Below are 6,000 nucleotides of genomic sequence, written 5' to 3' on the forward strand. Positions count from 1 at the left end.
GATCAAAGGATCAACTACTAGGAATCTATCAAGACACTTTGCCACCCCCTTAGTCCTTGATCTTCCATTTTTCCAGGTCAGTCCAAGAGGAGACAAACATATGTCGATAAGGTGAGACTCATAGATAATCCTATAGATCACTTGCGCAAAAGGATCAGGTAGATCATTCTCACCCCAGATTTCTCGGACAAAGAAGGAACACTTTAGGTCTCCAACAAGGATAAGGGAGTGTTCCAGTAAAATTAGATCTTTATATAAGCCCTTATGTGGCCTTCCCCTTTTGAATTCTTCCAAGGGGGTCACCTCCATGTATGTTTCCTTGCCTACTTAGGACCCACATCGAAAAACCAAGATTCAAACTTCTTCAAACATCAAATTGATGAGGCCTCATACCTCTTCTTGACGCCTTCACTGGGGCATATTTCTTCAGAGAGACTTTAGAGGATTTCCCATCATAGTTCGCAGGTTGATCTCATAGGACTTGTTACCCGACTTTCTATATGGGTTTTTAGAGGATATTTTTAAATTTTGATTGTCATCTCAATGCCTGTGATTCTTGTTACATTGATCATTTTGAAAATGAGATATATGGATCTATATGTAATTCGAGGATGTACCATTGGTTTGATGACACCTTGCCTTGGCCATATAGGACACTAGGTGTAGGAAGGGGTTGCTTTAGTTACACATTTAGATTGATATGTATGATCCATGTGTATATGATATCTCCAATGCGTATTATTTTTATTTTGATTACTTGAAAACTATATTATAACTCTTGATGCTTTGGCTAAAAGTTCTAATTTAATTTGTTATGTGGTGTTTCTCGCTAGTGACTCTTCATTTATAACATAACACAATACCATCCTTAATTCAAGGAAATCATAATGATATATATATTTTTTCGTGAGTAGGTTGATCCTAGGCTAGGGCTAACCCTTTTATTGGATATAAGAAGATCAATTTACCCATGATGGAATGTTATTCACCAGGGTTGTGTGAGGCTCAATCAAGCCTACACTAGTACATATGGGTAGAAAATCCAATGTCGTACTCTGACAATCTGACCGTACTTCCATATTTTACTTTCATTTTTTGTACTTTTAAAAAAAAATCCAAACTTTTGTTGGATATGTGAAGAACGCAATTATCGGCATATATTCAATGATACTTTAGTTGGATATCTGACGATAATTGAATGTTTGTTGGATTGAATTGTCATTGAATATCTAACATTTGGCCATTGTACCATCCTCCACATTTCTTTCCTCATAAAATATATGTTTTCTTCTAATCAATATGAAATCTTATGGGGTATAGGTGAAGATGTAACTATCAAGAATCAAGTAGAGGCTTCAATTATCCCCTGATAAGATAAAGTGTTTCGTAGAATGATATTCTTAGATATCCCTATGAACGAGGGCATAAAAAAGGAAGAGATTATTGAAAAGAATGCAAATCCAAATTCACCAAAAGTGGACTCAACTCAAATTTAACCTAAGGATAAAGAAAAAACTTGAGATAAGTAGCAATGTTATGAATTAGAAAATCCATTTGGACAAGGAAGCATATCAAAGCTTGAGAAATTCCTTCAATGCATAAGGTTCATTCACTTGAACCTTTTGAATCCATTTCTCATGTTGAATCTTTGATTCTCTCTCCCTTTCACTTCTGAAGGAAAATGAATTTGGAGATATAAGAAAGAGAGAAATAAGAAATATTTTCTATGGTATATGAGACCTCTCTGGACTAACTATTCAAGAAAAATCTTTGAGAAATATATTTTGTGCATTTTACCCTTGATGTTGGAGTTTTGATTCAATGATTATGTGGCTTTCAAATTCAACTCTTTAAAGTATACTTTACAAAAGTTGGAGATTTTAAGTGGGAAGAGAGGTTGTTTGTATGCAATTATTTTAAAAGGTTGCACCAGAGGGTCAAGGTTTCTATTTTGTTCTATGATAAATGGTGACTGAAAGTCCATTGAAGATGTTGCCTTGTTTAGGGATGGGAGGAACCTTAGGGGGGGGAATTAAGGGCCCAAGTATCTCAATGTAAGAGACTTATGGGGAGGGATTTCCAAAAGAGCTGGGATTGTTGCTACAAGAGAAGAATCTTATCAAGGCAAGTGAGAGGGAGAGGGAATTGAATCTCTATTATAGTGGAAGTGAACCTCCGAGTGTTCAAGGCTCTCTGACTATTGTTGGTGGTTTTTTCGGTAATGTTTTACGACCGAGTGTTGATACGAGGGTCAATAGTGGTTTTCTATTAGAGGACAAGCTCAAATATAATCCAACATATTTGGATTACTATCACTCCCATGTTAATCTCAATTTGAGGATGCTGCCACCACCTCTTTCACGAGAGGACTGGAAACTTGTGCAATGTTTTCAAGTTGTGCCTAGACATGGTGGCATTCATGACTTGAGGAAATTGAGGCCATTTTTTGATGGAAACAACAATATGATTATAGAAGGTTCAAAACTTTAATACCAATTGAGGTTTGATGCATACAGAAAACCCAACTCTAGACAACTATCAATCTATGTTAAATACTCAATTATTTGGAAGAGAAGGATCTCCATTCTTTTATCAATGTAATTGTTCCATTGTTGAGCAATGCATATAGAAGTGAAATTTTAAAATAGAATAGACGAGGAATAAGATTTTGTAGTAGCCATTTAGGCCACAATATCAAAGTGAACTCCATAGTGAGTGTCCCTTTCTTTATATTTTCATTTTATAACTGAGAAAAGAGAGCACAGCATAGCCCTCACCTTCCAATTGGGTTTTCTCTCTTATTAGGTTTCTTATGATACATATTATGTTCATTTGTTTGCTCTTTCATTTTCCTATTGTAGTTTTTTTCATAAATTCGAGCACCAAGATAGTAATAATATGATCAATGTAATAAACTACATTAAAAGATTTCATAATATTTTCAAGGCTTATCATGTTGAATTGTTTGAGTGTAATATCCATGGCACTTTACATATCACTTCATAACTATGATTTGCTTCATCCTTGAATTGCTTGAAGTAGTCAAATATTAAATGATTTATTAAATCTAAAATAATATCATGGGGGAGATTGTAAAGCTTGTTTTACAATATCCCAAATGAAGTTTTGAAACCAAGTTAGCTTGCTTTTTTGTAGGGGCATTTTGATGCTTCAAGACATGGTAAAATTATAACTTATCAAAGTCATGCATTTCGTGAAGGATTTGACATACTAGACCAACGAAAATAGGCCCTATATAGATGCATTCATTTATCATTATGTTTAGAATGATCACATAATCCCCCATCTTTGTTCCACATGATTACTTGAGGATAAAAAATAAAAATAAATAAAAAATAAATAAAAATAAAAAATAAAAATAAAAACACTCGCATTTTAGTTTCATTGTGTGTAGTGATCCCAACATCTGAACTATATTTTGATTTTTTATTTCTCTTAAAATCTATGATGAATCCTCTTACATTTCCACCTTGGAAGATGGAATTATCAAGACACTATTTTAATTTAGTTAGAATGATAGAGTTCTTCCTACACAGAGTTGTTACCCGCATTAAATTTTATTCCCTTATTAACAATACACATCATTATTAAAACATTATTTAAATTTCATTATCCGATAAGGTATTGTGACTTAGAAAAACGCGTTACATCTTACTTATAAAATTGCCCTTTCCATCATTATTTAATTTTTTTTCCTTAAGAAATATTATTTCTTAAGCTAAGGGAGAATCAACTTTGTCGTAACCATTATCAATCTTTGTTAAAAATCTCAAAATGAATACTACACATATCAAAACCCTCAAATTTAACCCACTTCCTCCTTTTGAAATTCCAACCCACCCAAGGAAGCACTCAACATCCCTCATTGATTGGACCATAGAAGTATCCGTGCAATGCTTTTCAATAGATTTTCCCACTCGAGATAAAATTGTGTCACACATTGCATGGCATTGTAATTAATTGTGTTCGTCAGGCCACAAATTTATCCATCAAATAGGTTGTAAACTCTAACGGCGCTACTTGGCGGGAATCATTGAAATGAAAAATTGAAGAGAATAATCATATCCTCCATTTCAAACCCAGTGGAGCTCTAGCTGGATGGATATTTTTCGCTGCAGAACGCATTGTGATCCATTTTTTATCAACACAAAGACTTTTTCATGCTCTCCAGAGACTCTTGAATCATTTAATCTTGAGTTGAACCGATAATTTCCCAATCTTTAAAAGATTTATTTTTCAACTCGTTAAATATTTGGCATATACAAGTCTATGCGTTTTGCTCTCTAGTTTCATTGAAATATCTTTATAGTTGCAGTAACTTTGACATGTAAGTCATTGGTTTCATTCGAAATATGACATGCAAGGTTTGCAGGGGTTTAGTTTGCATAATGTTATGCACTTTATTCAAAACGGTGGCTTTTGTTGTTCTTTTCCATTTTATTGTTAATTTTTGAAAGAATCTTTATTCACAACTCAACTCAAATTGATTTCCTTCCTTCAAAGCTAAGTAAAGACCTTATTTTGCAGTTTCTATTGGTTTTTGTTAGCTACCAAGGTAAATAGAGGCTTAACATGTTGTGAGGATGGAACTGGATTAAAATTCAAACAATTTGCTGAGAAATATAATTAAATTGTATAGTTCGAGTTAACTGCTTTAAAATCCAAGGTGTTTTTGGTTTAATTTTCGTTTCTGGGTTGGTTGTATGTATTTGAGGCCGAAATTAGAATTAAATCGAGGGATTTTGTGAAGATAGCTTAAATGTTGTATTGAGCTAATAAAACCCAAAATGAATGTCTTCTTGATGAACATATTCTAAACTTAGAACTACAAAGGGTCTCCAAAATGAGGTAAAACTTTTGTTGAGCAGAGGCTCTAATTGTAGAAAGGAGCTATAGGGTTTTACTGAAGGGAGGTTGAAATTAAAGCAAGGTGTCTCACAAGATTAAAATTAAACCTTTTTTAATTTTTATTTCCCTATTAAGTCTTCCTTCAACAAGTGCTACAAGTAACCATTTCTTAGGTTGTACATCCACACTGTATGAAAGCTAGGTTCGAAAGTCCTTTTGGATTGAAAATTTTTGGTTTCCTGTACTCCCCTCAAATTGCTCTATGCCCCATTTCCCTTCAAAGACATGAAAATCACCTTCGACCATCTTGAAATCAATATCACGTCGAATCCCAATTGGAAGAATCTCAAAGCTCATTCTCATAGGCATCCACTATGCCTTTGGCTTTGAATTTTAAACCAAATTCGATGTTTTTCTCACCAATCTGCAGAAGCTTAGCACCATTCTTTCTTTGTTTCAGCAACTCGCTGACAGCAAGCCTTGGTATGAAGTCATCCAATCTCTCATAGTCTGTCAACACATTCCAAATTGCATCAAGGAGAGATTCCATGTCGATTGTTGTAGTTTTTCTCCTCGAATTTTTCCCAGATTTGTTAATCTTCAAATCGACGATATCCTCCACATTGTCAATCTCTTCCTTTCTCTCTTAACTATTATCATTTGCATCAATTGTGCCATTTTCAACTTCCCTACACATTGTGATTTGTTTTCTACCATGGGGGAATTTGATGGGCAGAAAATGGACTCCCTTAGGTACTTGAAATACTTGGAAGTGTATCAGATTGGCATGGGAAATTGTTATTCTGAGATGGGGTGATTTTGATGGCAAGAATTGTAATGGGCATTGGACTTTAAGCATGTATGTGGAGCACTCCATGGAATTATTACTTACCTGACACAGAGCTTTCATAATCATGGAATATTAATAACAAAAGTAGCAGTTGAATAACATATTACATGTCGCTCCTAACTTAGGTCATCATCCTACATGCCTTTTCATTTTACTGTTGTTTTTTCAAAAAAATTAATACCAGTGCTTCATTAAACTTATCTTCCTACATTGTTCCTTAATAACCTTTTGACATTAATCATCTCTTTTCTAGAATGGTGACCTAGGGCATATTAATTGAA

The 6,000-nt window shown here is 34.1% G+C and overlaps 1 pseudogene; it reads right to left on the minus strand.

Annotated features, from left to right (window-relative positions):
* The window catches only part of LOC149262998 (uncharacterized), a 67,930-nt pseudogene extending 62,184 nt beyond the window's left edge, over window positions 1–5,746 (minus strand).
* Between the last annotated feature and the right edge of the window lie 254 nt (window positions 5,747–6,000).

Source organism: Pinus tabuliformis, chromosome 6, assembly GCF_031772625.1.
Source record: "Pinus tabuliformis cultivar Carrire ecotype Pingquan chromosome 6, CPIR1, whole genome shotgun sequence".
Lineage (NCBI taxonomy): Eukaryota > Viridiplantae > Streptophyta > Pinopsida > Pinales > Pinaceae > Pinus > Pinus tabuliformis.